The sequence below is a fragment of the Gobio gobio genome (genome assembly GCF_949357685.1).
Source record: "Gobio gobio genome assembly, chromosome: 12".
NCBI classification, from domain to species: Eukaryota; Metazoa; Chordata; class Actinopteri; order Cypriniformes; family Gobionidae; genus Gobio; species Gobio gobio.
Window position 1 is genome coordinate 49,497,136 of NC_137105.1, and position 12,122 is coordinate 49,509,257.

The 12,122-nt window shown below is 38.5% G+C and overlaps 1 protein-coding gene across 2 annotated transcripts in view; it reads right to left on the minus strand.

Moving 5' to 3' along the window:
* Positions 1-12,122, minus strand: part of mylk4b (myosin light chain kinase family, member 4b) — a 60,901-nt gene that overhangs the window by 26,262 nt on the left and 22,517 nt on the right. The window lies entirely within an intron of this gene.

Here is a 12,122-nt window from a genome sequence, read left to right on the forward strand (position 1 = left end):
CCTGTGGCCGGTTTATCACTGGTCCTCCATGACCCTGTGGCCGGTTTATCACTGGTCCTTCATGACCCTGTGGCCGGTTCTCCACTGGTCCTTCATGACCCTGTGGCCGGTTTATCACTGGTCCTTCATGACCCTGTGGCCGGTTTATCACTGGTCCTTCATGACCCTGTGGCCGGTTCTCCACTGGTCCTTCATGACCCTGTGGCCGGTTTATCACTGGTCCTCCATGACCCTGTGGCCGGTTTATCACTGGTCCTTCATGACCCTGTGGCCGATTCTCCACTGGTCCTTCATGACCCTGTGGCCGGTTTATCACTGGTCCTTCATGACCCTGTGGCCGGTTTATCACTGGTCCTTCATGACCCTGTGGCCGGTTTATCACTGGTCCTCCATGACCCTGTGGCCGGTTCTCCACTGTTCCTCCATGACCCTGTGGCCGGTTTATCACTGGTCCTTCATGACCCTGTGGCCGGTTTATCACTGGTCCTTCATGACCCTGTGGCCGGTTTATCACTGGTCCTCCATGACCCTGTGGCCGGTTTATCACTGGTCCTCCATGACCCTGTGGCCGGTTCTCCACTGTTCCTCCATGACCCTGTGGCCGGTTCTCCACTGGTCCCTCATGACCCTGTGGCCGGTTCTCCACTGTTCCTTCATGACCCTGTGGCCGGTTCTCCACTGGTCCTTCATGACCCTGTGGCCGGTTCTCCACTGGTCCTTCATGACCCTGTGGCCGGTTCTCCACTGGTCCTTCATGACCCTGTGGCCGGTTCTCCACTGGTCCTTCATGACCCTGTGGCCGGTTCTCCACTGTTCCTCTGAGCACTTTTGATAGAGACTGACCTCTTCAGACCGGGAACAGCCCACAAGAGCTGCAGTTTTGGAGATGCTCTGACCCAGTCGTCTAGCCGTCACAATCTGGCCCTTGTCAAACTCGCTCAAATCCTTACGCTTGCCCATTTTTCCTGCTTCCAACACATCAACTCTGAGTTGACAAAATGTTCACTTGCTGCCTAATATATCCCACCCACTAACTGGAGATGAAGAGATAATCAGTGTTATTCACTTCACCTGTCAGTGGTCATATATATAAAATCAATTTAAATTCTAACAAACTCCTTCAGGTGTAATAATTAGATTATTAGCAAAAAGTGTATTGCATGTTAATTTTGTTGGTAAATTGTAAAGTAATTTAAATAAATATTTGATTCAATGATATTTCTTATTGATTTTAATTGTTAAAGTCTGATCCGCCACAAGGGGGCAGAGACCAGAAATCTACTTTGTGGGAACCTAATAGAATCATCAAGGATGCATATGAAAATGTCAATTCATCACGGTTTTAAGAAATGTAACTTAATATCAGCACAGAGTCTTTCTGTCCTTGTGTGACAACCCTGCCCTAGAAAAAAAACAGGTTGAAGGTGATGACAGCCAATAAAGTCAGACTGCTGCTGAATACCCCTTTAACTACCTGAAGAGACTGAGTGTCAATCACCTCTTTAATGTCTCAAAACTAATCCCCTTATAAATGTGTCATGCTGGCGCAAGCATGCGGAAATGTGTGCACTGGCCAGAGAATGTGCATTTGTAAGATGTGAGAGAGAACAAATGTACAGGTGCACCAACACTGCACTCCTTAGAAACTGTAAGCCGAGACGTTTAAAACTGATTTGAGTGCGCATATATGTGCACATGACATGCATGTATCCACAAGAGTGCTGTGTCTCATTGTCAATGTATGCATATATAGAAAGAGCTTGCGCTGGAGGCTATTTCAGGGTGGGAGGTAACAAAATGCCCACCATCCTCTCTCTCGTCCCTCCCTTTCCCTTCAAACTTGCCATCCCAGGAAGGTCAGTGAGTAGTTCCCCCTCCCCGGGTTCTCTCAGTAAATGTGGTTGTCACTGCCTGAGTGAGGGAGTCTCAGGGAAACACTGATGAACTCACTTCAGGTGACGAGATGACAACAGCTGGCACACATATAAAGGGATAATTCATCCAAAACATCCTTTATTCACCCTTGAGTTGTTCCAAACCTGTATGAACTGAACACAAAAGAAGATGTTTTGAAGAATGTCAGTAACCAAACAGTTGATGGGACCCCATTCAATGGGGTCCATCAACCAAATTCTTCAAAATATCTTCTTTTGTGTTCAACAGAAGAAAGAAACTCATACAGTTTTGGAACTATGGGACAGAAGTTTCATTTTTGTGTGAACTGGGTTGGGAATCGTGAGAAACTTTCCGGTTCCGGTTCTGGTTCCGGTTCCGCCTAATGATTCCGGTTCCGATTCCGGTTCCATTAAAATGATTAAACAAATAGTGGTAAAGGAAAAAGGCACAATACGCAACTGAAACAATCCATTTTGTGTTTATTACTTGCTCTGAAATTAATTTACAGGTTGGCAATGTCAAAAAAGTCCTGTACTGTACATATATTACAGTATTAATTAAGCCATTCTTGCAACACATTTTTTTCAAATGAACACCTTTGAAATTGTCTTATTACATTTTATCTCTCTGTCTCTGAATAAAAACCAAGTTATAAATTATATTTATTAGTTATATTTGTTAATTAGTTGTATATTAATTGAATAGTAATTCAGTTATTCAGTGAACTTGTAAATAATAAATTGCAATTCAGCATTACAAAGGTAATTGTGCCTAAACGCTTACCTAAACAATGGTGACTCAACGGTTGACAAATATATATATATTAGGGATGCAACAATACAGTTAGTCCACGGTTCAATACATACCTCGGTTTTTAACCACGGTTTTCGGTTCGGTTCGGTTTTTTGCTATTCTATTCTTAGGCGACAGGAACAGCAAGAGGTTAAGGAGAAAAAAAGAGTATTTTTTATTGCAATACTCTTTCTTTATTTTACTTAAAATAATTGAAAAACCTTACTTAAACTTAGAACTTTACTTTAAAAAAAACCTTGTACACATTCCTAGTGTATTGTATAATATAAAATAAATATATATAAAGATTTACACTGGCAGCTCAGAGCAGTACAGCAGCATTTAAGTATGAAATTGAATGAATAAATGTAAAAATAAAACACTACATAGACTTCACTATAAAATAACATTGATTCTTATTAAAGCTACTGTATTAGTTTTTCAGTCAAGAGCAGTGAGTGATTTTCACTTTGTCTTTTGTTGTTGTATTAACATTAAAGGGATAGTTCGTTCAAAAATGAAAATTCTGTCATCGAGAAATGAATACAGGTTTGGAACAATATTAGAGTGAGTAAATAATGACAATTTTAGAGGTGAACTGTCCCTTTAAGGACCGCGTGTTCACTACTGCACTGCTGTCAATGTAAGACCTGCACGCATCTAATATACAGTATACAGTACTAATATACAGACTCACACGATTTTACTTTTAGACATATCCAACTGTGTTTATGTTAACCTTGTGTGTATTTGACAGTATTAGCGCAGTAAGACGAATACTTAGTTCAGTATTCAAGTGTTTGACAGGCGTTTAGTGCGCACGCTCTGAAAAGCGAATGTTAAAACCGCGCACGCGAATGAACCGGCAAGGCTTTAAAACGCATGCAAATAATGAACTTTCGTGATTGTGAATATCTATAGTGTTCCGTGAGTATAACTCTACCACTAATGTGTGATGTGAATGTATGTCTAGTTGTTCAGTATTGGGATGGAGGAAAATGATAGAATTTGCAGAAAAATTATTAATTCAATGCAAAACCGAAAAACCGCAATTCATAAGCGCGTATTGAACCGTGAATGCCGTACCGAACGGTTCAATATTATATTGAGAATTGCGGCATCCCTAATATATATATATATATATATATATATATATATATATATATATATATATATATATATAGGCCTTTCACTATAAATCTGGTATAAGCCCTGTGGCACTCTGTGCTGTAACAAATGTTTTGTCAAATTGCTAGTGCAGCCTCCTTTGCATGTTATTAACTTTTCACATGTGTTACATTTTGCTTCATTATCATTCATTCTTTGGAAATGAATCCATACTTGTGACTTTCTCTTCGCCATGCTGGTGGTCAACGAGAAAATATCTGACGCAAAACCGTGAATGTGTAGCGTGAGGGCTATCAGTGCTGAACTGCGTTGCACTCCTGGAAGCGGCAGGCGACGTAATTAAAATTCATGATGAGGTGAGCCAGGGTTGCCAGGTTTGCACAACAACACCCGCACAATTGCTACTCAAAACTAGCCCAAAACAAGCCCAATCGCGTTTCAGGGGGGCTTCTCTGGTAAAATTCGCATTTCCGGGGCTAAATATCACAAAATTTAGCTGCGGCAACAGTGTTTAAGTAGCTCAATTCCGCGGGAAAACCACGGACTTGGCAACACTGGCTGTCACTCGCTATTAAAGGATACGCTTCCAGCGCTTCGCACACACATTGCACCAGAACTGTTTTCGGAACCGAAACTTAGGAATTTCGCGCGGTTCTGGTATTTTTCAAAAATCAGTTTCGGTTCTGCATAAGAACCGGTTCTCGGTTCCCAACCCTAGTGAACTGTCCCTTTAACAGAGAAATATACTGAGGTTTAAAGGCACAGAGTGTAAGTTTTGCCGCTAGAGAACGCGTGGAATCATGGGAGTTGTAGTCTTGACTCTTCATCTCCACAGCCGATGGAAAGGAATCCGACGGACTCGGGCAGAAATTGTGTTCATGAATGAGTGAATGTATTAAAGTTTTATTAGCGTTACGCTGGTATGAAGCAGGACGTGCTAATGCTAATAAGAGAGACCTGCGCCAAACACCGTCTCTGAGCTTTTATTCTGCTTATGCTGCAGTCGCCGCTTCCGCTCTTTTCGTTGTGTGTGTGGGGGAACGCAGTGCTGTTTTACACGCTTAAAACAATCACACTAAACACATCTGAGTGTGTGGGAGTTATGTTATAACGCTACTCTGAGCGTTCACTCGGCGGCTGCTATAATCTAGATCAATATTAGAATATCATATCATATTAATAAAAACAGGATGACTAAATGACTGTTGCTTAATGACATGTAATTAATTTTAAAATATATAATTTTTTACAACAAATCTTATTTTATCTGAGTGAAGGGTTTTACATCAACATAGTGATAATCTTAATAGTGATAATCATTATTTTCTGTCTCACACAAATTTTATAGAAAGTTTTCTGCAGATCTATATGTATCATAGGGTTTAAAGGACTGAGCAAAAACTGAGAGGCACCCTGAAACCTGATTTAACCGAAATAAAATCTAAAATTGATGTTCAAGAAAGTACATATTTTAACCAGAGAACATGAATGGTCTTTGTTCAGGATGTCAGATGAATGCAGTTCGTGCTGTATCACAGGGAACAAAACAACAAAAATGTAGGCCTAAATGTAAGATTTATGTATTTGATCATATAAAAGTTCCATTCATTTAGACTACACAGTTTTAAACATAAAACTAATACACTTAATGTGATGCATATTTGTCAGCCATACATTAAACAGGTAAGATATCTGCTTTAAAAAATCATGGAATATTTTACCAGTTTCATTTATGTATGGCTGACAAATAAGCAAGTGGGTAAAATACCCAGTGAGGGTATGAAATAAATGATAACACTTTAGTTTAGGGTCCAGTTCTCACTATTAACTAGTAGCTTATTAGTATATATATTGGCTGTTTATTATTACTTATAAGTATTTATATTACTAAAGCAAATATTAATGGCTTATTCTGCATGACCATATTGTACATCCCTTAATCATACAATGTAGGCAGGTTTATAATCACTGAGATCCCAAATGTGAGACTTGGGGGGTTTCAGGGGCATGGCCCCTTGAGAAAATTTTGATTTCTATGATCTACATATGTGCATTTTAAGATGTTCTGAACGCCAAAAAATTAGATAACAATAGCTTGAAAACCATGTCAGTGGGCAGATATGACTATGTTTTTCCATTTTTGGAATTTTTTTTTAGTTTTTCCATTTTTGTCAGTGAAGAAAGTAAACATGTTTAACTGATATTTATATGTTTTATGAATAATTTTTATAGACATGTTAATTTACTGAAGGCTAACAGGAAAGCTAGGTAATTAAATTTATTAAATTAATTCACAATATGCACACATTCATTACTAATCTTATGCCCTATACAGGCTGAAAAAAGCTGAGCTTTTTTATTTACTGAGAGCTACACATGGAATTATTAATTTAAAATATGCACACATTCATTAATTTATATTAATCTTATGCCTAATCTAAAGAAAATGGCTTTGTTAATATTTTTTGTTTGTTAGTTATATTATAAATGACATTACCTATTTCAAATCAAAATGGTGAAAATTAGACAAAAGTTTATTCATTTGGCTGAATATTTTTGTCATTTGTTTAACATTTCGGACTTAAAGAAGCAGCTGTCAAATATGAAAGCTACTTGCATATCTTGCACTTGACGTCGAGTCGCGCTGCTAAAATTTGCGCTCAGCCTCAGCAGCTTCTGTGAACATAAAGCCCGCCTACTCTGATTTGATTGGTTTTCTCAAATATTTTGACATTGACGAGCGGTGACAGACCAATGAGGCTCAGATCGACACACACACCTCTGCTTCTGACGTGCGCTCTATTCGCCGCCACGGCGGATTGAAGAACACGCGGATTAAAAGACGGCGCCGAAGCCTCACGCAAGTTTCATATGTTTTGAAAGGTTAATCACACATTTTTTTAGGGGGGCTGGACAGAAGTTTAGAGGGGGCTGAAGCCCCCCTAAAAAGGGCCTAGTGACGCCAATGGCCTCAGGCGACTTCTCCATGAGCTCTGAAAGGAGGGTGGGGGTGCAATTCAACCACGCCAAAATCACACACTGTACCTTTATATGAAACTTAAATACACAAGTCTTACATTTAGACCTAAATATTTTTTTGAGTGCAAGATGCCAGACAAGATGCCATACCTCTCAATATGTGTATATGGTTACATGTTGCCACTGACACTCAACTAACAAGTTTGCAGTCTTCCATAATGCAGAGCTGTCAATATGAGCCTCCTCAGACACCTCTAAATCAAACTCCAAGACAAGACTCGAGTTAAGCCACATTTTCACTTTAGCACACACTGTTCTAAACCAAGGGACAGGTTATTTCAGGAGTAACGCCATATTTCACATTCTTACATCAACACATCAATGCTTAGTGTTACTTTTCTTTTTTTTTTTTTTTTTTTTTACTTTTTGTGTGGCAAAACTTTGATTTATAAAACAAATTTGGATGTGCTGTGAGTGAAATCGTTTGAAAGGCCAGATCAGTGTGGTAGAGATTAACAACTCGGATGTTTAAGTCATTTCAACTTGAATTACATTGACAAAAATGAGTTGAATCTTTTATAACTTATTAAAAAAGGTTGAAAATTGTTGTCAACTTATTGATCATCTTTTTATCAGTGTATGTATTTTAATTGAATAATTGAACAATTCTTAATCAATTATTCAATTAAAATACAGGATTCAATTTGATGGAATTTTACTATTAACTTAAAAAAAAAAAAAAAACATATTTTTGAGTGCACCGTTTTCAACTAGAGGCCAGTTCACACTGGGACGATTTTCACGCGCGTTTATCGCCGATGTTTAGCGGCTCGTGACTAAACAAAGGGCGCCAATGTGAGTGTGCACACCGACGCGCAAAACGGCAGGCTTAAAAGCGTCATTTTTTATCATTTGGGTTCGTGTTTTGTTTTGGCGTGGTGTGTTAAAAACTGGCCGACCAATAAGATCAGCGCTTTAGTTCACGTGCCTGGAGCTGCTGAAGTGACAGTAAAACACCACTTGGTGGCGCCCAAGCACAAAACGGTCTTGCCCGAGCACACATTGATACGACGAAGAGGAAGTAAGCAGACAAACGCTGCGTCCCAATTCGCATACTATCCGTACTAAATAATATTCGAAAAAAGAATTAGGCTGCGTCCGAAATCGTGTACTATGTAAGTATGTACTACATTTGAATTTGAACGAACTTCGCGACCGTTAAAAAAGTTTGTTCTATATAGTATGAATGAAAGTAATCCGGACGTACTACATCCGCCATGTTGTCAAGATCATGTGACCTACCAGCGTCAGTTGCGTCCCTTCACCTCCATTCATAAATCGTCTCCCGTGGCCTCATGGGATAGTAAAGTGTCCATCGTATACACACTTCAGAATCTCGCCGGAAGTAGTAGGTCATCTGGGTACTTTTCGCCTACTGTTTTTCGAATACTATGAATTCGGACATACTACATCGGACATCGCACCTGGCGGCCATCTTGTCACAGTCAGCTCGCTCACTCGTAACATTGTGTTTTATTGGTGCATGTACTTTTTAAATAACCATAACTTGCTCACTTTTCTACCGATTTTCAAACTGTTTGGTTTGTTATAAACATCAGAGCTGTAGTTATGACGCTGCATACTTATGAATAATTATTCATAATTTGTTCAATCATCCAGAATTACAGCCACGTTAATAAAGTTTGTAAGAAACCAAACCATTTGTAAATCCGTCAAGATTTCAGTGAGATAAGAGTATTTGTGTTCAGATCACTCGCCTTACATCAGGTACAACAGAGCCCTGCCTGTGACAAAATGGCCGCCGGTGATGGCGTTAGAGACTCCGCCGTTAGACATCTAGCCTTTATTATGTATATCTATGGTTTTGGCAAGCATGTAAATACTGTCCCTCTTCTTCTTCTGTGTGACAAGCGAGTGTCAGAGGCGTAAAGTGGCGCAGCACCACCTTATGTACCGGGAGCGCCATCTCCTGAATGTGCACGTTCACTCTGCGCATCAGCAGTGTGAACACAAAGACGCGCCGAAAAACATCTTGAAGAACGCTGGCGAAAGCATATGTGATATTCGGTGTGCACAGGCCTTAAAATTTTTAAACTTTTTATGCATTTTGGCCGTTCATTTTCACGATAAAGCCGTTTTGGGGGCCTAAAAATGCAAACTTTTGAAAACGGGTTTTTAAAAACCATACCATTACCATCTCAGTGTAAACTACAAAAATGCAAATTGCGCTTGCGTATTATATGTTCAATCTATAGGTGCATAGCATTTCTTTACAAAGTGACATTGCAAACTGGCCAAATATCACAGCGTTTTTAATCGTTTTGCCCGATTCAACAGGGATTATTTTGACAACGTTGTCGCCTGTATGCGAAAAACACAAAGGAAACATTTTTCAGTTTTTAGTACATCATCGTCGTGTATATGTACCGTGAACACACCTGCGAACTTCCTTAAGCACTTTCCCTTGCGGGAATCCCCGCCGCCATTTTGAAGTGCGTTCAACTTCATCAAGTGAACGAGGGAAGTTTATTAGGACAGATCCTCTACCCCTCGATAGACCGCAATGCAACATGTGTGACGTCACAACAGCAACTCGCAAGTGCTCGCACTTTATATCTACCCACAACTTGATCAAGAATCAATGGATTTCAAGGGTTCTGCCAGTAGTGGGCACTCGTGCAACGCAAGCAATGACGTACATCCAAGTGAACAAGACGAAGGAAAGTTAAACTTAAAGGTGCAGTGTGTACATTTTAGCGGCATCTAGTGGTGAGGTTGTGAATTGCATCGCCCACCGCTCACCCCTCCCTTTCAAAGCACATAGAGAAGCTACGGTGGCCGACGCAGGACAAAGATGTCGTCGTCTGAGAGAGCAGAGAGTAGCTAGCGTTCTGTAGAGCAGTTTGTCCGTTTAAGGCTACTGTAGAAACATGGCGGCTTCACTGTAAGGGGACCTGTGGTGGGTGTAGAAATGGCTCATTCTAAGGTAATAAAAACATAACGGTTCATTATGTAAGGTCTTTATCCTCCACTGAAAACATAGTTATGTATATTATATTGCATTTGTCAATAGATCCTCATAAATATTACACACTGCACCTTTAAATGCATCCCTAGAAGTTGCATGTAGTTGAGTTCAATCACGGCTGCATGTAAACTCTGCAGGAATGTGGATATCGAGGGCACCAGAGATAGATCGTTACTTCTTCAAATAGCACAATGGGTAAAAAAGTACATATTTTTACTCCCTTTTCTCATTTTTTTTCACAAACTGTAAAAAGCAAACAACAAGCATGCCTACCAATAATACATCACAGTTATAATTACACATGTACTATAAAAGCAACACTAATGTTTGTAGCTGAGACACATGTTGTTCCAAATGCCACTTGGGTAGGAGGGCAGATAATTGAAATTACATTGGTGTCAAAAACTAACACGAAAGGCTGAAGACAGTGGACACAGTACAACTCTACGTTTCACTTCTCACTCTAGATATTAACAGTGCAGTTTGGTCAAATATTGCTATCATAATTGTGATTACTCAGTGGTTTATTAATTGATTTATGAAGATCAGATGTACTGTAAAACGGGTCAAGAGTATGTCTTAGGTTCAGAACATGTGCTAGTCGTGTTATGTCACATCACTTTGTCTAGCTTATTCACTCCTCATGTCATAGCTGTTAAAAAAATACACAGATTTATAAATAACACTAAATATTCTGCACTTTTGGTGTATTACTACACTGTAAAAAAAATTCAGGTCTCTAATTGAAAATTTTCTATTGACCGATCACATCTAAATTTTTCAATTGGCCAAATTGAATTTCTGTGAATTGATGCAATTTAAATCACCTGTACTGTCTAATCAGTATCAACAAAACGGGCTGCTCTGTGAAAAAGCACAAAGATCATCCATTTCAAATCTAAATCAAATCTACACATTTACTTGTATATAACTCGGAGGAGTCTTAGAAATGGACACATCAATCACATCATTTTATTTATTTAGCATTAAGGTCTATTTCATCCGTGCAATTGATCCATTTAGAGGTGTTTTCAACCACAATCCCCCAGCCAGACTCTCAGATAAAACCCTTAAAAAACGTATACTCAATTAACTTAATTAGGTCTACATTCATAATTGAGCATTCCGGAACATTACTGCATTATATAATGATTAACAAAACGTTAAAATGTATTTCTAAATTGTATGTTCTATGTTTTCTGTACAGATGTTGGATTACCGTCAGGAACCCCTAGGCCTATAGTGCTGTCAAAATTAATTTATTTCAGTTTAACGCGTTAAAAAATATTTAACTAATTATATGATCACGCTTTTATTCTTGCAAATGCTTTTAAACCATTCAAGCGCGACAAGACAAAAGAGAACGAGCTGTCTGTGAATGTCCTGACTATGACACACACACACGACTCGCCAGAATCGAGATCTCTTTCACGCTTGAACGAGCAATAACACACACAATTATGGCAAAATGGCTGTTTTGTTGAGTATCCTCATAAGAGCAGTCTTAAATGAGTTAAATAATGTCTTAAATGAACGTAAAGAGTTGTGAGGAAATGAGATGGCGGCAGATCCGCGTCATGTGATCAGCGGCAGATCTTAAAGGGACAGTAGTCTAATAAACCAGTCGCTGTGATTCTGTCATTAATGTTCATCAAACAACAAAGGGAACAGAGAAAATTGTAGCTTTAATAAGGATAATTAAGGATAATTATGCAGTGCACACTGCTTGATAACTTATTTCTGTATATTTCCTGTTAGACAGGTGGTACGAAGGCCACAGGTAAATATAACATTTATTATGGGTTTATGTGAAGATTGTTTTAAGTTTGCTCAAATTAAAACGTGTTATTTAAAAAAAAAAAAAAGAAAGCATAATACATGTTGAAATAGATAGCTTTCAATTACAATGTAATGTTGAATGTCTATCATAAATGTTTTTTTGTTTTTTTTTAATCATAGAGACATCAGTATCTGTATTAGTATCAGTTATACTGGCCTTCATTCATTAAAATATCCCATTACAACAAACGTGTATTATAACAACATACAGGCAAAGTTGTTTCTACATTAATTTGGAGAGTATATGTGAAATTATTGCAATATAAAAATATTAAAAACTCTTTACAGATTAATAACAGAAAAAAAATGTGCGATTAGTTGTTTTTGAATCGATGACAGCACAAATAATATATATATATATATATATATATATATATATATATATAGGTGTGTGTGTAGCCTACATATAGATTATTTTCTATATTTTCTTTATCACAGG